The sequence below is a fragment of the Myotis lucifugus genome, unplaced genomic scaffold, assembly GCF_000147115.1.
Source record: "Myotis lucifugus unplaced genomic scaffold, Myoluc2.0 scaffold_116, whole genome shotgun sequence".
Lineage (NCBI taxonomy): Eukaryota > Metazoa > Chordata > Mammalia > Chiroptera > Vespertilionidae > Myotis > Myotis lucifugus.
The window spans coordinates 313,306-336,462 of NW_005871164.1; the positions used below are offsets into that span (position 1 = coordinate 313,306).

Below are 23,157 nucleotides of genomic sequence, written 5' to 3' on the forward strand. Positions count from 1 at the left end.
TAAAGCATAGTGATTAATCACAAAAGCAATATGTAATTATATATGTGTTTTCCGAGGGTCTTAGGCGACCCACAGGTTGAGAACCGCTGATCTAAGAGGTAATGAAAGACCAATTCCACTCTAGGAAAGAGAAGAGTTGGTAAGGGATACCCAGGAAATAATTAGGTCTACAGAAAAATAAGTAGCTAGGAAAAAAATGGATTCAGAATCAAATATTCAAATAGCAGGTTATGCTATCTCATCAAACTGGAAGATGCTTAGTTTGGCTGCAGATCTATACTGCATCCCTCACTTTGCAAAACCAGAAAGAATGAGGTAAGGTGTCATGCATGGTCAACATAAGACAAAAAGAGAAGAAATCTGAGACTATATTATACTGAAATCACTGTCATCCTCCTCATGTCAGTGATCTGGGGTGGGGCGCAGGCCTTAGTAATTTTTAAGTATTCATGGTTTTAAAAATTCTAATGTGCAGTTAGGGTTGGGAACCACTGATAAATATAAAAAGAAACATTTCTAATTATTTCTTACAAAATAATAATAGTGCCATTAGAAAAACTTAGAAGATATGACTGAGAAAGAAAATTACAAATATTTCCCACTTATAAAGACCTACACAAAATATTAGCAAATCAATTTTCATAGAATATTGAAAGAACAGTGGAATGTAACCAAATTTAATTAATTTTAAATTTTATTAAAATTTTGATTATTACTCCCTAAAAATAGTGAGAGAAAACAGAGTATGGAAGGTTATAATAAATGTTTAATACATTTTTAAAATAATGTAAAAAACTAAGAAATGATGGATTTTGCACCTTCAGAAAACACATATAATAAATCCCCCCAATTTATACATATCTTGTTTATTAGTGAAATCCTAAAAGCCTTGCAAAGCAGTCATGTTTAAGATACAGAAGCCTACTTTTTCTCCTGTTATTCTGGAATTGCTTGCCAATGCCATTAGACTAGAGAAAGAAGGTATTTAATACATAGTATGTGGAAAACAACAACAACAAAAAATGGAAAACTCAGGAGAGACTACTAAAAACACTATTAGAAATATTAAAGAATTTCAAAAAGTAAACTTAAAAACAAATATACAGATACCTTATTAGTATACTACAAAAATAATTTAGAAAATGCAATTTTAAAAATGTCCCATTCACAATAACAAGAACAAAAAATCTTAAACATAACTTTACTAAAAATATGTAAGATTCATATGAATAAGGTTACAAAAATGCCAAAGCAATAAGAAGGTTGAAATAAATTGAAGAAAGCTATTATTCTTGGACACAGAGATTCAATTTTCTATCATGTCAGTTCTCCCTAAACTAACCAATAAATTTACTGTAAACTCAATGAAAATTTCAGTGTGTGTATAGGTGAGTGTGTGGGTCTGTCTCTCTGTCTGAGTTTAAGTTTGCTATGTGTCAGGATATTTTAAAATGTATCTTAAAAAATAAAAATTTAAGAAGAGCCAAGTAAATTGCATGTACACACACACACACACACACAAGGTTAATGAAAGAGGACTTGTCCTAAGTAATATTGAAACATATGTATAATAAAACAACCAAAATTGCAACAGGACTAGAATTGAAATAGGCACAGGACTAGAATAAATAACTGGAAAATACTTTTTAAAAGTCTAAAAAGACCCAAGACGCATTGACAATTAGAATCCAAGAAAGCAACTATTGTAATAGGCAAGGGAAAGATAGAATATTCAGTAAGTGTCTTTAGGAAAAATTCCAGTCATTTGGTAATAAACAAGTCAATACTCACTCATTTCATCAAAATAAAGTTGAGACAGATCAAAGATTTAAATATAGACATACATATAAATATTGGAAAGTAGGAGAATTTACATGTATTACATAAATCTTTAAAGAAAATATTGATATACTTCACTACATAACATTTTAAAATGTTGTCTTATTAAAAAGCACTACAGAGAAAGTTAAGGAAAAACAAAAATTCTGAACATTATTTAGAATATATTGACAGAAAAATATGTTTAAAAAAAAACAGCCTCGTTACAACCCAAGAGGAAGATGAACAAAAATATGAAGATGAAATAGATAAAATTAAAAATAATAAATATATGTGGAGATGATCAGACTCATTAATAAATTAATTTATGCAAATTAAGTTGTTTCATATATCAAACTTGCAAATATTTCAGAGATGATTGATGAAGTGTTTTTTAATAGCAGACACAATTTTGGAAAATTATAAATTAGCACAACATCTTTTGGGAACAATTTAGTCATGATCTGCCAGATTGGAAATGGAAAGTCTCATTTGCCTAGTATTTTCAACTCCAAGACTTATGCATGTGTAAATATTTATTGATGTACAAAAGCAATATATGTGTGTGCCTGCATATGTAACAGAAAGTGTGCATAGAAATATGAATATATAATGTAAATAAAATATGTAAATACACACACACAAATATTCATTGCTGCGTTCTTTATAAAAATAAAAAGTAAGTTTAGTCTATTTTAACTCATCCATACAATGGAATATGATATAAAAATAAGAGATGAAATAGACCTGTATGCATTTAATGGAAAGATGTCCATGGCCTGTTTATTATTTCTACAGAGCAGGGTCCACAGTGTGGTCTTTGTGTTCTAAGTAATATTCCATGTGTTCTCCTTGATACACAGTATAATTAGGATCTTTCATTTTTTTATGAAGGACATGTATTGCTTTTAAAAATTAGTTAATTAGCCACAGTAATAATAATAAAAGTGTAATATGCTAATTAGACTGGACAGCCGAACAACCTTCCAGACGAAGCCAGGGCTGAGAGGGCCAAGCCCCTTGCATGAATTTCATGCATCGGGCCTCTAGTAAATATATAAAAATGTGTTTCTTAATGTGATCCTCAAAATATAGCTAAATGAACTATCATTGTCAAAGAATTACAATATGCTAATATACACTACCCATTCGAGTTGTAGTAAATATACAGGACACAGTTCAGAAGGCATCTCAAGGGCCTCAATCCCTTTAATCAAATTGCGGGAACATTAATTGCTGCTGTGTAAGTCACCGACTATAGTGATGAACTGGAAGACTGGGAAGATGTGCATAGACATGTTGAAAAAAATTTGTATCGAATAAAATTCTGATATGTTCTCTGTTTTCTCTTCTTTCTTTCTAACCTTTTATTTCTCTTTTCTTCTTTCTCCCTTCAAATATTGATTGCATATTCTATTAATAAAAGGCTAATATGCAAATAGACCGAATGGCAGAACAACCGAACAACTGAACAACCGGTTGCTATGATGTGCGCTGACCACCAAGGAGCACATGCAGAACATGGCAGGCATCGGCAGCAGACAGCAGAGAGCAGAACATGGTGGGCATCAGTGGAGCAGGTGAGCAGGGGCGCCAGACCAAGGCGGGGCGCCGGTCACTGTCATCAGAGTGAGCCTCTGGTGGTTACTGAAAATTCTTTGCTCCCATGCGCCACGGTCTTGCCTGGCGCTCGCACCTGCTGCCAGCACCTGCTGCCAGGGCTGCTGGCAGACAGGGGCCTGGGGTCCGTGAAGGGAGAGTCCGGGCAGGGTTGTGGAGGATGGGCCGAGACCTGCCCTTGTGCCCACCGCAGCCTCTCAGCCCACAGTATCTTTCAAGGTGCACGAATTCATACACTGGGCCCCTAGTCTATTATAAAACTGGAGTCTTGAGAAATAACTGAGACCTATTTTTAATCTATGAAAATATCAATTTCTTCTTATTTGATCTTATATATTTTAGGCAATAGTTACTCTCCACTGTATATTTATATGATGAGCATTATTACCCCCATATTTTCACACATACACGCACACTCACCATTGAGCAAGTTATTTAAACCTCAAAGCATTTATTTATTTATTGACTGTATTAAAATACTGAGTTTATTTTACATATACATTTCTGTCTCCACACTATTTCCATTTGTCTGACTGTCCCTAGTATTATAACATTCCATACATACTTAAATCAAGCAAAGGGTGGGTATAGTTCCATCTTTACAAAGGAAACGGGCATTTTGAACAATATGTTCTTTACAGTGAAACCTGGACATGATAGGGGAGTTCCCATTCTGTATTAGAAAATGGGCAGTCATATATAAACTGGACCATAAATAAAATAACACAAAACATTTTAACAAACTATTGAAAAATATTTTAACAGACTTCCTTCACTGCCAGAGATCTTCAACAGGCTCCCGGTCAGTCGTCGAAGCAACTCTTCACATAACCGAGGAACCTGGCTTCCATCTGTGCTAGGAAGAGAGCTACTTTTTGCTACATTTGCATGCATTTTTGCTTTAATGTCTTCTACTAGGTCTTCTAGTGTCTTACAAGTTTTTGTGTTTCTGCTTTTTTTTGAAGGCTTCTTTACCTTTTGTCTTACTTTTATGGTTTTGAGTCCTGTTCACTCTGGTTTGATTTTTGTGCAGTTTTGGCTGGAGTATTGCATACAGATTTCTTTACTAACGCTTTTCTCCAGCTTTCTCATCATCAAAATCATCATCGTTATCAGCAGCAGGTTCCACTTTTTAACGTGGGACGTTGCTACCACTTCTGGCAGCAGATTGCTTTCCAGATATACATAGGAGTTTTACACCCTCTTCCTCTTCATCCTCCAATTCTGCATCTTCCTCACAGCTACTAAGTGCTGGCCACTAATATGCACAGCCCCGAAACCACATTTAACCCTAAAGTTACAGGTGGGGTTATGGCAAGGCCCCCAAAGGAAACCACTGGCTGTGCAGGCATTTCAAAGTTGCCAGTGTTACGGCTGCCTTCATAATTCCTTGTCCCTGCTTCAACAACATGCCCTTCATCCTCTGCAGCCCCTAAAGGACTATTATCTACTGTAAAGTGTTCGTCTCTGTCGGTCTTTGTCTCACAGCAATCCTGGAGGCTGGAAGTCAGGACCAGGGTGCAGCATGCTCAGGCGAAGGTTCTCTTCGAGGCTGCAGACTTCTCTTTGCATCCTCTCGTGGTGTAAGGGGCTTAAACCTCAAAGAATGTCAACACCTTTCGTAAGAGTACACAACTGGTCAGTGCTAGAGCCCAAATTAGAACTGCAAGCCTGTTTGACACCGAATTGCAAATACTTTATCTTCTTTAATGCTGGGTGTTTATTTCATCAGTGGCGCGCATTTCTTTTTATCATTGCAGAGCATCGCCAGGCAATGTTGCCATTCAGTCATTCCCTCACCATTTATAGGAGGCTTTCTGGTGGTATCACAGTACATGTTTCAATAGCCTGCTCTTTGGAGGGAAAGCCCTTTCCATGCCTAATATGCATGCATAGGCTATAAATACTGCCGCCATGCTGATTTCAAGGGACCAAGTTGACACAAATAGCCTGTATGGTTCCTGAAAATCTAACAATGACCTCTGGCAAACCAGCAGAGTCAGACCCAGGACTCCACGATTGCTTTCCATAGAGCAAGCGCTGTATTAGGCACTAGGGAAAAAATAGAAATAATGAGATTTCTGCATTTGAATAATCCATGGTCTAGTCAAAGAAAGTGATAATCAACAAATCAAATTATCATAACTTTGGAAAAAATTAGATATTTAAAAAGTCTGTTATCTTCTTTACTTTCTAATCTTTTAGACGAGGGTTTATATTACTGTTCCGAGTTGAAGGCTATTTTAATCCCTCTCAAAACTGTAATGCAGGTAAATTAAATTTTGCCCTAGCCGTTAGCTAAAAAATTGTAAATTAATTCTATGTTAAAGCCTTTTATTTTTCTCATTTCCAGTGAACAAAAATTCATTAATGTGAGTTCATCTTGTATATTCTCCCTAATGTGACTTTTACTACCTCTATAATAAATTAGAACAGAATTAAATGGTAGTAACTACTCACATAACATGTGATAATTACTATAATCACACCATCATCATTCTCTGTATTGATGTATTTTTCCTTCACTACATCAAGAAAATTATTTACTTCTAAGATGATGAATGGCTTTCAACTATAATGCAGATTGGTATTGCGATGATAGGTAATAGGGTAAACACAATTTTCCCTTGAAATGGAAACACGGCCTGCTCTGTGAGTTTCTGCATGTGTACACTTTATACTTAAGGACACTCTTTATTTTATACTTATTTTTTAGTTGTTGATCCTCACCCAAAGATATTTTTTCCATTGGCTTCTAGAGAGAATGAAAGGGAGAGAGGAGGAGAGAGAGAGAATGAGAGACATCATTGTGGAAGAGACACATCAATTAGTTGCATCCCACACACTGGATTGAACCTGCAACCCCGGTTTGTGCCCTTAATGGAGACATGAATCCACGAGGCTTTGGTGCATGGGCCAACACTTCAACCACTGAGCCACACCGGCCAGCGCTTAAGGACACTTTAAATTTTGCAGACATAACTGGGGGCTCGGATTAGGAAAAGTCTAATGTTATTGACAAAGGGAAATGCTTTGTCATATTTTTCCCTGAAATACACTGTGCTCTTTAAATATAATTTTTTTATAATTTTTAAAAATGGAGAAAGCCACTTTCAGTTAACAAAATTGTTTTTTGATGATTCAAAGGCAGCCTCAATAAAGAATCTTATATAATAAAAGGTTAATTTGCAAATTGTCCCCTCAGGAGTTTGACCTAATGGGAGTTCGACTGCTCGTTATGATGTGCCCTGACCACCAGGGGGCGGCACAGAACAAAGAAAGGCCCCACCAGCAGCTGGCAGCTGGCAGCTGGGGTAAGGAAGGCCCCGATTGGCCCTGATCGCCAGCCAGGCCTAGGGACCTTACCAGTGCATAAATTTCGTGCACCAGGCCTCTAGTTACTAAATACTTTTAAATACGAACTGAATTGTTCTCTTGTGTAAGTAGTATTTTATAAATGTATTTTTGTGAAAATTGCAATTCATTATGAGTGTCATAATTCCAACACTGTGAATCTGATGATCTGTTATGTGAAAGAGACTTTCTGCACATAGATGTAGCTCTTTTATTGACATAAACTACCTCTCCCCACAGTGCCAAAGGCTTATGCATGGAATTGCACATGTTTGTATTACTATTTTTTAAAATTTACACAAATGGTATTGCATATACATTTACTTAAATGCATTGCTGTAATCGGAATAGTTTCTAATACTGTTTTCGTCTCAAAGTATGGCTGCTAAGAGTCTAACTATCACACTGGGCTCTATGACATATTTGATATTATAAATTAATCTGAATTTAAAAATGGTGATTATTAAAAATGATTTGTAGGACATGTTGACAAGAAAGTGGATGTAACCTTGATGTTTCTTCAAAAAACATGTCTTGAGCTAGTTACTATGTTTTAAATAACCCCAAGTGAATGTTTTGATACAAAGACTGTTAAGACATAGCTTTGTCCTGGACAGAGTCTGATGGAAGACAGAAACATAGACAATTATTTATGAAAACATATGACTGATTTGTTACATGTACACGGTGCATGATGAAAACATGGGGTGGAGGTAAAGTAGGTAATGAAAGGCATGACTTTGAAACTTCAAACACAGTAAGATTTATCCTCTCAGAGATTTTTCATAAGGATCATTCAACAGGTGAAAGAAGACAGCAAAAACTTTATTAAAGGCTCAGTTGGTGGACACAGACAGATTTGTAATTGAGCATCTCTGATGGGTCATATTCTTTCAATCCTCCTTATTTATAATTTCATATGGGTTAAAGTTTGTATATAATTACTTGATAGTATTAAAACAAGATTTTTCCCTTCTGGTGAACTGTCAATTTATTTACTGTCACACATATGAATAAAGCTATGCTCCATAGAAAAATATATTAGTTCTGCTCAGACCAACTATTGGTGGTAAGAATCATGAAAAACTGCCAGATTTTAGCTTAGTCTACTTTTCATGTTTGTGGAGTTTGAGTTTAATTTTAAAGTATTTTATCATACTGTGTTCCCATGATATCCAATGACTACAAAAACAGTCAGTATATTTTAAGAACATATATGAAGAGCATATTTTGTGGAAATGAAAGTGGAGGAAATTAAATTTGAAACTGGTGAAAGTGAGAACTTTTTTGCATATCTTATCAGATAAATCATTTGTGTGAGTGGCAGTAATTCAGAAGGTCTGGTGGTGATTTATATAAATGTCTTTCTGGTTTGGCATTTGTCCCAGAATTTTTATTTTTTAACAAAGCTATTTTGTAACAGTTGCAGTCAAACAACCTGCTATGAGTTTGGGAGTTTTCAACTTTGTACCGTTTCTGCCATGATTTCCCTTAGTATATGTGGAACATATGTTCAGGGAACAGAATTCCTGCTTTAATGGTGGTTATATTTAAAGACAAGCAGCAAAACCTACTTCTTTTCCCAACTCTTTTCAAACGCAACATAATTTTAACTTAACTCTTCCAAATAGAGCATGCTGGGTTCTTGCTGATAAAATGAAGGAGACAGAAATCCTTCCGGGAAGATTAGTGATATTTCCTCTGCTGACCCATTTGGGATACCATCCACTTTTACCAAAGCCATGGCCATTTTATGGTCTTGAGAGGCTCAAGCCACCAAGATGTTAGTCAGCAAGGCCATGGAAAATATACAAAATACTAGAGGCCCGATGCATGAAGATTCATGCAAGAATGGGCCTTCCTTCCCCTGGCTGCTGGCACTGCCTTCGCTCCGGCTGGAACCACCTTTTCGCCTTCCCACGCTGTCCAGAGGCCCAGAGCGGCTGGGGCGGTGCAGAATGCCTGCATCGTCACGATGGTGACAATGCAAGCGTCCTGCCCTGCCCCTGGCCACTCGGCACCTGTGTATGCAAATTAACCCACCATCTTTGTTGGGTTGATTTGCATAATCACCCCCAATTGGCTGGTGGACATTGTGGAGGTACAGTCAATTTGCATCTTTCTCTTTTATTAGTGTAGATTGGAAGGGTGTATATGAAATTTGAGTGGGAAAAGAGGGCCAAGAAGTCCTGCCTTACTAAATAATAGCATAGTCTGATGACTGTTGCTATAATAGTTGTTTGTTTCATTCATAACTCATTTTACTTTTATTTTTATTTTACAAGAAACTATTTTAGGAACAACAAATGAAAATGTACATTTTTAATGAAAAATTAACGATTGGGTTTCTGCTTCTCAAGAAAGTTAGTGATGCAACTTTCACAAAATATATATCTGCATTCACCATCCACTGTGGGAACTAGAGACCCCAGATATGCTGATAAAGCGCCTCCATGGGCTTCCATTTTTATGGTTAATTTGAGATGACTACAAGACAGGATTTAATACATGCAGCAGATGTGTTTATAAAACAGTCTACGAAACAACTTTTTATGTAGATCAAATTTCTATCATTCTATGTTTATATTGCTCACTTTTGATTCAAAAATTTTATGTGCAAGGACAAAATATAAGTGAGAGCTCCTGATTTCTTGGCTTGAACAGCAAAAGAACTTTCCAAAAATAGTTCCATTTGTTTTTTCCTTCCATTCATGGAATCAAACTTTAAAAAGCTTATTGTGTCTGTATTAGTCAGGATTTTCCAGGAGAGAGAGAGAGAGAAAGAGAGACTGAAGAACTTGGCTCAGGTGATAGTGGAGACTTAATAAATGTAAACCCCACAGGCTAGAGACCCGGGGAAGACTTGCAGTTTAAGTCCCAAGGCAACCTGCTGACAGAATTATTTTTTTCTTGGAGGAGGCCAAACTTTGCTTTATGCAGGCCTTCACCTGATTGGATGAAAACCTCCCATATTATGGAAGATAATCTGCTTTACTCAAATGTTAATCTGATCCAAAAGCACTTTTACAGAAACATCTAGAAAAATGTTTGATGAAATATCTGGATACAATGACCCAGACAAATCATTACATAAAATTAACTATCACAACATCCAAGGTAAAGCATCTTATATTCATATGAATGATATTATTTTCCATTAAAATTTGAACATTAATATCATACATTAAAATGTTGCAGTGGCAAAAACAATATTCTTACTAAATAAACAAATCCATGGAGCAGGATGTTACTTGAAATTATCATGGGTAGCATATCATTCATATTTGTGCATAAACTACCTGCAGTATTTTACCAAACAATGGGGAAGCCATGGTTGTTGAAAACTGAAAGCTCAACTACACAATTCACATTAAAAAAGTTGAATACAAAGTTTACTTTAAGATGGAAGTAGGCATTTTCCTTTTATCCTTGGATTCTAAAATTCAATCCAATTTTAGAAATGTTTGATACTTTGAAGAGCCACTTTGTAAATCATCTTAAAAGTTCTACAATGGTACTGATTTCTAATTTTGGGGCAGTCACACTTTTCCTCTATATTTTGGTACTAGTTCATTTGGAATTAGTTGGAGATGTCAAATAAAATCATTCAGCAAGTAGAAAAAACACACAAAAAAATTTTGAAGCTTTTAATGAATTTCAGTTATTTAAAATAAGCTTGAAAATAGAAAATATTGAAATGTATACCTATAAAAACATAACAGGAACTGCATAAATTAAATATAAAGAGCATAGAGAATATAAAAGATTTTATTTTAAAATTTTATTTTTAAATTGTGAAATTTATTTTCTATACCAGAGTGGTGAAAAAATGAAAATTCCAATAACTTTGAGCTATTAATATTTTTAAAGGCAAAATATTATTAATAGAGAAAAGGTGATTTAAAGTGTTTGCTGAAAAAGCTAGAAGAGAGGCAAAATAAAAACCAAACCTAATAAAAATATTGGTTAAAATATTTTTGTATTTTAATATGAAAAATTAGAATTTAGCATATTTTAATTCATAGAGATTTTCTGAGCTTAGAGGAAAATTTAGCATATGTACAAAGTATTTCTTCAATTAAAATACAGTCTACAAAAGAGATTCAATTGAAGGTATCAATAATTTCAAATATCCTATATAATAAAGGCCTAATATGCAAATTGTCCTCTCGGGTGGTTGTTTGACCAGGAGTTTGACCTGCAGTTCGACCACTTGCTATGATGTGCACTGACCACCAGGGGGTGGCACGGAACATGACGGACATCGGCAACTTGGCACTAGCAGTGGGCGGCAGTGAAGGCACTGCTGGCTCCAATGGTCCCCGATGATAGTGGGACAGTGGCGGGATGGTGGAGCAGGTGAGTAGGCAGCACCAGGCCAAGGTAGGTCCCAAAGACAGCAATCAGCAGCAGTGGCAGGGGGCAGGGCCACCGCCCAGCTCCCAGGTGCTGAGGGAGCCAGGTAGGGGGCCTGACACTAAACAATCATCCCACAAGCAGGATGGTGGAGCAGGTGAGGGGTTGGTACCAGGCCACTGTGGGGTTCCAGGCGGGGCTGCAGGGCTGCAAGGCTGGGAGCTGAGCTGGAGTCTGATCCCCACAGGCCACCCTAAGGGACCCCACCCATGCATGAATTCATGCACTGGGCCTCTAGTGTTAATCATAAAATGCAACTTATAAGATTTTCTTTTAGTTTATAAGATTTCTTATTTTATTTTTATCTTGTTATTATATTTTCATATTTACTGTTGAAAGTATTGTAGATGTCCCCATTTTTTCCTCATTGACCCCTTCTAGCCCTCACCCACCCCCACCCAGGCCTTCACCACACTATTGTCTGTGTCCATCGATCATGCAAATATGCATACAATTTTATTGGTGGTTCTCTTCCACCATCCACCCACCCTCCCCCGCCTTCCCTCTGAGATTCTGCACTCTGTTCCATGCTTCTATGTCTCTGGATCTATTTGGTTCATCAGTTTATTTTGTTCATTAGATTTCACATATAAGTGAGATCATGTGATACTTGTCTTTCTCTGACTGGTTTGTTTCACTTAGAATAACAGTCTCCAGAGCCCTCCATGCTGTCTCAAAGGGTAAGAGGTCCTTCTTTTTTTACAGCTACATAGTATTCCATGGTATAAATGTGCTGCAGCTTTTTTATCCACTCATCTACTGATGGGCACTTGGGCTGTTTCCAGATCTTAGCTATTGTAAATTGTGCTGCTATGAACGTAGGGGTGCATACATTCTTTCTGATTGGTGTTTCGGGCTTATTAGGATATATTCCCAGAAGTGGGCTCAAATGGCAGTTCAATTTTTAATATTTTGAGGAAACTCCATATAGTTTTCCACAGTGGCTGCACCAGTCTGCATTCCCACCAGCAGTACACTAGGGTTTCCTTTTCTTCATGTCCTCGCCACCACTTGTCATTTGTCGATTTGTTGATGGTAGCCATTCTGACTGGTGTGAGGTGATATCTCATTGTGGTTTTAATTTGCATCTCAATGGTGATTAGTGACTTTGAGCTTACATATTTTTAGATTTTTACAAACTATAATTTAAAATAAGACCAAAATGAACATACATTTTTCTGAAATGTACCAGTTATATGATATGAAACTGGTACAGATATAAATTTGATTAAAACATAAAAAGTGTATCAAAAATAATGAAATTGCTTATGCTATGTTTTTACTATCCAGATAATCAATATAAAGTAGAATTTATGTTTGTTATGTGAAGAACTCTATCCCTAAACTAAAAATCATTAATGACAAAGTTTGCTAATTGATAAAATAATTTTATTAAAAATGTTCAAATTTTTGGTTCCAGGATTGTTAATAATAACCAATTCCTTATTAACCTGCTGCCAATTCAAGGAGAGTTTGGAAGTTAACTTCAGAATAAGCACAAGGATAGACTTATTACTTAATTTTATATATTTTTACTGGTATTCTTATTAATAATTCCTATTTTTATGAAAGAAGCTATCAGGTATTTCAAGTGTTTTGTGTACTCTAGTAAGCCCATAAAGTAAGTGCCACTTTCATTTCTTGTGGAGATAAAGAAAACAAGGCATAGAGAGGTTTAGCAAAAATCAAGGTCACAGAAGTGGGAACTGGTGAAGCAGCCAAGCTTTGCATTCTCTCAGTGCTTCTTGGAAATAATGCAGCACAGTGAGAGGTGAGCACTGAGTAGGTAAGGGTCCTTTGCCAACAGTAAACTTAAAATATCACAACGATACAAGTACAAAACACATGTAAATCCCCAAGTAGGAGAAACATGGGCCCAGCTATAAAACAACATAGGACCATCAGGCTTACCCCTCTCGCATCGCTTTGAAGGAACATTAAATGTACTTGATTTGACAAGATGTGTCTCTGAGTGCAGGTGTCTGCAACACACTGCTCATTTTTCAAACATTATTTCATGTGGGATGAAGAGGATTTTTTAGGTGGTTTTTCTTCACTGCCTGGTCCTCTCTGATCTGAAGAGTTAACAAAATTTCTATGTGGGGCAAAGGAAGCTCATGTCCAACATTCTCTAAGTTAGATTGCTAAATGGCCAATTGGATCATCTTGTAGGCAAAAAGTGTTTTTCCTAGCCCTGGCCGGTGTGGCTCAGTTGGTTGGGCATCATCCTGTGCACTGAATGATTGCTGGTTCGATTTCTGGTCAGGGCACATGTGCAGGTTGTGGGCTCAATTCCTGGTCAGTCAGGGGCATTGCAAGAGGCAGCCAATCGATGTTTCGCTCTCACATTGGTTTCTCTCTCTGTCTCTCTCTCTCTTCCTTCATCTCTCTCTAAAAATCAATAAAAATATTTTAATAAAAACAAACAAAAAACAAACTAAACTTTCTCTTGTGAGGGAATTAATTTTTTTAGAAAGTATTTTTCTCTCCTCAAACCTTAAGAAGTCGCTGGATTAAGAACACAAAAGATAATTAGCATATACCTATTGGACATTTTAAACTTACAACATTATTTGATAGGAATTTTTGTCCAAGTTCCAGCATGTAGAACATCCTCTGGCAAAGCCATTAGAATGTTTCTGATTTGTATTACCCCACTCCTACAAGGCACCCCTGATGAAACATCCATTGTATTCTTATTAGCACTCACACAATTTAGTTCTTTGTAAAAATGCACGTTTCTGTTACACTCTTTCTTTGGAAGTCTTATCTCCTCTCCAGCAGCATTTACTCGATATCCCCTGTGCTCTTTTGGAGCAGTTGTAGTACACAGAGTGGGATCTGTCAAGCATGAATATTCCATAAAAGATGGTAGGGGTTCTGTGGTTCACTAACTCCGTTGTCTTTGAAGGCAAATTTCAACATTAACACCGAGTTCTGTTCTCCCTTTGTGGGACAAAGATATAATATGAAAACCCCACATTATGAGGGTAAATCGTACTTGTTGGGGAGTTATTCATATAGGCTAAAAGTATGTATTTGCATTTCCTCCTTACCCAGAGTCTTAAGGCATGTTGCAAGAAGCCTGTATCAGTTTATATCAAATAGAAAAATGTCAACACGAGAGAATTAATTCATGAATGACTTTTTAACTTACAAACGAGGCCTTAACCATAGTTTGGACTATGACATAAGGATCAGGTTTTATTCACCTTTTTATCTCTCTTATATAACACAATGCCTGGCACATAATATTTGTTTAATAAATAAACCTTTGTTAAAGGAATGAAGCATGGGTGGTCAAACGGTGGCCACTGGACCAAATCTGGCCACACTTTATTTTGCATAGCCCATGAACACACTCATGCTCATACGCCTACTATCTGGCCCTTGATATAAAATGTTTCCTAAATCCTGCATAGGATAATGCTTGAAAATAGGGAAAGAAATAACTAGTTTCTTTTTCATGAGCATAACTTTATGTACTTACAATTGAAAGTGTTAGCCAGCTAGCTTTATTAGGAAGGTTTAGGGAATGAGGAGGGTTCATGGGAGAGGAATGCAAAGATGGAGACTAGAAGACGCCAGGGTGCTTATCTTACTTACCAGTATACAGAGGATAGAGAAATGCCACAGGAAGAGGGGGTTCAGGCAGATGGAAACATTTCTGGCCTAAGCAATTAAAATAGCCATAAAACAAGGACAGACAGGGGTATCTCTGGCCTGAGCAGCCAGGAGATCAAAGGCAACTCCAACCAGCAAGATAAGGGGCAGAGTGTGGACTTTGAGCTTTGAAACTAATACCGTGTAGCACAATGACCAATGAGGAAAACATGGGGGTCCCACATTAAGGAAAGGGACCAATAAGAAAGGGTCAGATTCAAACCCAAAACTGCAGCATATTTAAACTGGACTATGACATAAGGGTCAGATTTTATTTACCTTTTTATCTCTCTTTATATAACACAATATAAAGAGATTTTATTTTTTTTTTATTTTTTCTGGTCCTGTCTTTCTCTGAAAGTCTTTAACATGCATGAACTTCAGAGGTTGCAGACATGTTCACTTATTCCAGCGGTTCTCAACCTGTGGGTCGTGACCCCTGAAAATACATCCTGCATATCAGATATTATGATTCATAACAGTAGCAAAATTACAGTTATGAAGTAGCAATGAAAATAATTTTATGGTTGGGGGTCACCACAAAATGAGGAACTGTATTAAAGGGTCACGGCATTAGGAAGGTTGAGAACCACTGATTCCATTCTAACATAGTTAAGGGCAGCAGAGGGACAATGTTCTCAATTCTTCTCTTACTATCAAAAATGGAAAACTCTGTGTCTTTGCTGAACACCCATCATATGGCCCCTACTGGTAGGTCCAAGTTTTCAATCATGTGTTCATTCTCAAAACAAATGAGCAGCTGTTCACTTTTGCTAAGAAGAAGATAATGTTACATTTTCTTCCTTTAGGTATTCTTTTTCCTAGAAGCCAAATTATGTCAACTTCAAAAGTAAAATGTAAAAATAATCACAATGTGTTTGGTTTTTCCTACTTTTTGCATTTTAAATCTGCTTACTTAAATGTTTTTATAAGTAGAACAGTAATTTTATATCCATGTGTTCATTTACTCATAAAAAAGCTAAACGCCTAGTATGTGTCTGGCATGGAGCAATGCATTAGGGATAGAAACTCAAATAAAATAAATATTAGACTTAGATGAAGTGCTTAGTGATGAGTACAATTCTAAATCCCGAACATAACAAATATGTCCCACTAGCTAGGATCTGATCTAATCAGGAGTATATTAAGATATCTAATATGTTCAAGTTTAGAGACATAAAGAATCTCTGATGGCCAGAACCACGAGTTTATGCTCTGCCATTTAGGCTACAAAAACAAAAATAACTCCCCTAGACTCTGTGAGCCCCAGTTTAAAATTACTTTGCTGTGTGAACACACTGCAGTGATGGTTATGAGCGAGGCGCTGGAACACCTCCATCCTCCAGGCTTCAGTCTGCCCGATTCTCTTCCACTGGAGCAATCACACTTTCTTAGGATCATCTTGGACCACAGGGCTTGTTTTTCTCAGACATGCCGCTCACAATAAATATGTCAGTGTCCCTACCATTTAGACAACTTCCAAGCCAATTCGCCTAATCAGGTGATTAAAATAAAAGATTTTCCTGTCAGTTCTGTCTTATACAAGTTCAGTCCTGTCATCCTGAGAGATAGCTGCCCTCCTTCCTTTGACAGAAGTGAGGTCCTGGGTTGCCTCCCCCTTTGCTCAGAAGCAAGAAAGCAACAGCTGACACAGCAGCTTTGCCTGGGGGAGAAGCTCATGTTACCTCTTAGAGTGGCCACGGGAGGCTACACAAGCAAAGAAATGCTAAGGAAGAAAAAGGGTGCATGAGAAGAGTGGCTCGCTTCCCTTAGGGCTGAGATCATGGGCAGGTGAGAAGGCAGACAGCTGAGCAGGCATGAAAGAGGCTATACTTGGTCGGCTTTGGGGCAGGTGGTTCTTGAATGAGGAACTTATCTCAAACACTAGGACAATGACCTTGCTCACTTTGTGCTGGCTTCTCTGGTTACTGGGTGCCTCTCCATTCCCTGATTGTGGCTCGGGCTACAAATGCTGCCATCAAGATGACCATTTCCTAAGCGACCATGTTCTTAAGTCTCTCAAAGCTGTTATAACTCTTCAAGCTTTACATTTATCTACATGATTTTTCAGGGAAAGGGAAGAAAAGGACTTTATAATTTAAATTCCCATGTGTTGCCTGAGCTCCCAAAATATAGAGACTGAATATTTGATTTAATATGCTCTTGGTTGGCCAACCACAACTAGAATCTCAAACTTGCTACTCAAAATTTAAAATATTCCAACTGCAAGCTTCAGCTGTAGAATTTTATATAATTGCTCCCTGGGATGTTTGTAGATGATGCTCCTTTCCCAAAATTGCTTCTCTAGTTACCCATCTTTAAACTCTCATTAATAATAACGGCTGTGATTTATCAAGTGCTTATTATGTTAAGAGTACTGTTCTAAGTGCTTTACATGTATTAACTCACTCCTCAGAGGAAAATCCTCTTATCATTCCCATTCTAATTTTTATGGCATGCAGTCTACAGAGAGATTAAGTAAATTGCTCAAGGTCACACAGCTAGTAAGTGGCAGAGCTGAGTAAATTCAGGTAGGGTGGCTCTAGAGAGCCCAAGTTCTTAGTGGTTAAGCTCCTTTGGTAACCCCTGGACTCATTATGCAGCAGGAACCTTCATTGCTTCATCGCCATTATTTCCTTGAGGAGAAGATGTTTGCATGTTGTTTCTGGAACACACCTAGCAAAAATCTTGCAACCGTGCAATTCACATAGAGTACCATGCAGACACTATTGGGTGTTGACATGCTAAGGAGTCTGTAGTGGGTTAGAAATGCCATAGTCGCTCTCTCATACTTTTGTTGTATCAGTCAATAGATTTGGGGAGGCAGAATGAATTATATGCATAACAGAAACAGGAAGTGCTTTATTACTTAGCTAATAGGTGTGAGAAGATGACATTAATACATATATCCCAATCTATGGAGTAATTGTCGTGTATATTATGTACACATATGATGCTATTCAAGCAAAATAAAATTTGTTGTGGGAAATGTATGCTCCATTTTTTATTCTGCCATCAACATACCACTCAGTATAGCATGTGGTCTGAAGAGAAAGGAAAAACAAGCATCCCCAAGTTCTTTTCAGACTCCCCAGTGGTTAATTATATTCTGATGCAAATCTACTGGAGAAGTTTCCAATGCCAAGTCAAGCATGATTGGGCATCAAAGATTATAAACCTTTGGGGGAAATCCATATTAATATGGAAGAGTGGAAGCCATTCGTGTCATTTTAGCATTTCAGAACACTCATCTGACTTAAAGAAATTGTTTGTTGTTCTTTGAAAGAAAAGATGAAAGGGCACATATCACTTTGGGCAGAATTCTGCAGAAACCATAATCTACAACTACTGCACTTATCTGAAACTCTGTACTTTATTTTAAAGGTCGTGGCTGTATAATTCTGACTTTAGCAAGCAGGAATATTTTTCAAAAGTGTAGCCTAATTTTATTGTTCATCTTTAAATATTCATTTCATATTTTATGGGATAAGAATTTGAAATTCAAATTACTTCATTTCCCCTTATTCTTAGAAAAATCATCTACATGTAAGAGTTGCAGTTCATTTATAACAAAATACAAATAAACTTCATAATCCAACAGGAACTAATTAAAACTATTGAAAAGCCTGTACTTTCAGGTGCGTAAACTTTAAATTCCAGTTGCATAACTCAGAATCTTTATGTCATTTTCAGGAAATTATTCATTTGCAGTCATTGAAACAGAAAGCTGAAAAGGACATTAAAGCTCACCTCCTAGAAAACCGTGATATTACTGATGAGGTCTGGAGAAGTTCCTCAGCAAGTACAAGGTCATTTTCTAATAGCTGTGAAGTTAGAGATCAAATTAAGGTCTGTTGTTTCCAAGTCAGTTGTGCTTTCTAAGAAACGCTTGGCCAAGACCTACTAGATACGGAGTAAATCTTTCTGGTATCTTGTGCCCAAGATCTAGCCAGGGTACCTTTTCTCAAGCCCCCAAAGAGGCATTTCAGGTGACACTGGGTCTCCTGTGCGGTCTCTGATTTTCAGTAAGACACAGTATTCCCATGGATACCACTTTCTAGACCAGTGATGGCGAACCTTTTGAGCTCAGCGTGTCAGGATTTTGAAAAACCCTAACTTAACTCTGGTGCCATGTCACATATAGAAATTTTTTGATATTTGCAACCATAGTAAAACAAAGACTTATATTTTTGATATTTACTTTATATATTTAAATGCTATTTAACAAAGAAAAATCAACCAAAAAAATGAGTTCGTGTGTCACCTCTGACATGCGTGTCATAGGTTCACCATCACTGTTCTAGACAATCCAAGGAGGGCTCAATGAAAGAGCCTAATTTTTCTAGAAAACAGTATCATCATTTTCTCCTGTTCACATTGCATTCAGACTGTTAATATTAAGAACTTTTGATACAAAATCTCAACATCAATGTCCATCTATTGGAGACAGTGGTCAGATAGGAAACATGATATAGACTACACACTCCCTTCCCTATTTCTTCGCTCTGGCATCAGTTTCCCAGGGCAATTGCAATGAAGTACCCCAAACTGGGTGACTTACAACAACATAAGTGTTTCTGTCACAGTTCTGGGGGATAGAAGTCTGAAATCAAGGTGTCAGTGTGACTGACTCTCTGCTTCTCTTCCAGCTACTGGCAATTTCTGGCAAGACTTGGTGTCACTTGGCTTATCGCTGAATCACTCCAGGTTCTCCCTCTGTTTTTGCATAGCCTTCTTTCCTCTGTATGTGTGTCCGTGTGTCTCAAAATGTCCTTCTCCTTATAAGGATACCAGTCACTGGGTGTAGGGCCCACCTTAATCAACTTTACTTATTTTCATCTGAAAATATTCCTAACAAAGGTTACATTCAGAGGAACTTTGGGTTAGAACTTCAACCCAGATGTCTTTTGGGGCCACAATTTAACCCAGTTCAGCTCCCAAGTAGATGATTTTTTAATAAAGAGACCACTGTTGCAGAATACAATGGATGTCCTATTGGATCACTGTTTTCTGAACCTACCATAAATGCTTGGCCAACTCAGAAAAAAATGACAATGGAATAGCTCGGTCTGATACCAGACCCCATTACCCAGCTTGGTACGGGCATTTTGTACAAGTCAGAGCTGAGGCCCATTTCTACCATGTCAGGCCACGTACGCCAGTACAGAGATGGGGCGATAGTTCCTGGTAAGAGGGTCCTTCTATGGTCCTTATTACAATACTAGGGGCCCAGTGCATGAATTCATGCACCTTGAAAGGAACTGTGGGCGGTGAGGCTGCAGTGGGCACAGGGGCTGGTCTCGGCCCATCCTCCGTGCCCCGGCCTGGCCCCTCCAACCATGGCCCCTGGTCCCCTATCTGCCAGCAGGCCTGCTCCCACCGCCACTCCCATGCGCTGATGGCTCCAGCCCCACTCGCACCTGCTGACGGTGCAGAGCAATTAGGCCTGGTGCCAGCAGCGGGTGTGAGCAGCAGCTGATTTCCCGATCACTTCTTAGAAGCAGAGGGAGGTGAAGAAGCCCTTAGGGGTGATCAGGGCTTGCAGCCACCTCTCACACCCACTGCCAGCAGCGGGTGCGAACGGCGATTCTGGCGCTGGCAGTGGGTGCAAGTGGGGCAGACGCCAGCAGCAGGTGTGAGTGCCAGGCGGGACCACAGTGTGCAGGAGCAAAGAATTTTCAGGAACCACCAGAGGCTCACACCGATGACAATGGCTGGCACCCCGCCTTGGTCTGGCGCTCCCGCTCACCTGCTCACCAACGCCGGCCATGTTCCGTGCTCTGCCGCCTGCTGCCAATGCCCGCCATGTTACACGCACGGCCCCTGGTGGTCAGCGCACGTCATAGCAACCAGTTGTTCAGTTGTTTGGTTGTTCAACCATTTGGTCTATTTGCATATTAGGGTTTTATATATAGATAGATTGGAATATTTATTTTTGAATTTTATGTTTATGTTTTTACACACTAGGAAATTTTAAACTACCCCTAGTCTCTTCTCATATCTGTTTATCTGACCGGGACTCCGAGACCCTCCTGCTATACAGCTGTCCCTTCGAATCAGCACCTGCTCAAGTTCCAGAGGATATAATAGCTCCATCCAACAGTAGGTACCAGCACAGCATATACCTGGCACAAGCTGTGGGATGAATCTGGAGAGTGATGCTCAATTTCTCTCCTTATATCTGTTATAAATGTCTGCTTATGCTTTTTCCACATGGTGTCAAATATGTATGTGTGTATTTATATCTATTTATATGACTGTAAATTCATTAAGTGGAAAAGTTGAAACTAGATTTATCTTGAGAAAGTTTATAGCTGTTGGTATAATGACCTGCACATAACAGAGACTTATGGAATTTTTTCAGAGTAAATAAATGCATGGGTTTTTAAGCCAAAACTGGTTACATATGAATAAAATTGTGCTTGAATTTTGTAAAAGACCAATAAGCATAACTATTTTTTCACACGTAATACATCTGTTCATGGCATTGCTTTTAATGAGTTGGTCTTATGCACAAGGAAATTTTATCAAATTTGGAAACATGTTATTTGGCAAAAATAAATATGTTGAATCATAATTATTCTTTGGCTTCTCACAAGGAGTTATTCTTAAACTATGTGTAAAGAATGAAATTATTTTTACTTTTTGATTTTTAAATTATAGAGAAGACAAAAGTCATTGAAAATAATTAGTATATAGATCTGACAAGCTAGATTTATTTAAACAAATGTATAAAATTCAAATAACAACTAATAATTAATATTGTCAATATTTTAAGTTATCAAGCCAAATTATGACATATTAGGAAAGGGTGCACTGAAAGGTTGACATTAAAACATAATTTGGGGGAAAATCCTTATTTCTGGTCATACAAGATAGTTTAAAACTGAAATAATATAATTTATTTTTAAATGTCTGTTGATGCTGACAAGAAAAAAAAAGACAGCATATGAAATTAAAAATAGAATTGGTCCCATTACAATTTTCCGATACACTTTTTGTTATATCTTTTGGATCTTAAAATGTGTAAGTCTGGGCATTTGAAAAAATACCCGGAAGTGGAACCTCCACATTAATCTTCCAGGTGTGCAGCATGGAGAGCCCTCTAGCACCAACTTGTGGGCCCTTCACATCGCAGACTGACTCAGCTTTATATCTGAAATCCTGTTTCCTAAGCTTTACCACAAAGATTTTGAGGCAAAAATATGCTTATATAGGTGTTCTTATCTTAGGCTAAATGACTCTTTGTTCTCAAGTTAAAATTATTCATTTTCAGAAGAATTTCAAAGACACACAAATAACAAATTGAATCACAAGATACCTACCTAGAGGCCTGGTGCACGAAATTCGGAGGGGGAGAGCGGAAGGGAGGCCCCTCAGTCCGGCCTGCACCCTCTCCAATCCAGGACCCCTCAGGGAATGTCCAACTGACGGTTTGTGCCTGCACTTTTAACAGATGACAGCTCCAATGTTGTTTATTTCTTTTCATGCTTAAACCCATTGGAATTAGTAGGTATTCAAAGTGTGTATACATTTTGGGGGGGCACCCTGTATATCTCTAGTCAGCAGTGAAAGGAACCAACAGCGATTTGGAACCCCCAGACAGGGAACCTTGCTCACTCCCTGCATGTCTCCCCACTCCACTTTCCACCTTAGTGGGCAGTGGAAGAATCAATGTTTTCTCTCATTAACTCGGAAAAGCATGCCCTGTCACCCGCTGCCTGGCAGGAGTGTGCTAGGCCCCACGTGAACGAGGCTCAGTCAGGGCCGCCTTCGCTCATGGGTGCCAGCACCCAAAGTGCACATTCCTCCTCTGCATTCGCTCCGACTATCCCACCGTTTCACTGAGAGGACGGAACTCTTCGCCTCCTCTGGGTTTCCGATCTTGAACACTGACTGAAGGCACCTTAGCGAGGGCCACCCATACCCACCAGGTGTGTCTGTCTGCACCTGCTCCCGCCTCAGCACCTGCATTAGCCCCATGGAGGTGATCTCGTCGCTGCACTGGTGCACGTGGGTAACAGCGTGCTGGGGAACATTCGCACGCCAGGGGGGAAGAGAGGATGCGTACACCAGAGGCCTGCGGCTGCGCAGATCCTCAAACCCCTGTGGCATGGCCAGGAGGATGTCAATCTGGCCAACCATGATAGCTGTTCCTGTGATCACGCACCTTCTGGGCCAGGAAGTGGGACTTGCACAGCCACTCCTTGGCGCTGATGGTCTGCAGGCGCTACTTCAGCTCTGCCTGCAGGCTCTGCTTGGCAAGCTCACGGCTACCGCCACTGC

General features: G+C 38.4%; 1 pseudogene; it reads right to left on the reverse strand.

The window, feature by feature from the left end:
- Positions 1–228: 228 nt before the first annotated feature.
- On the reverse strand, positions 229–23,016 carry LOC102428080 (annotated as a pseudogene).
- Positions 23,017–23,157: the final 141 nt, after the last annotated feature.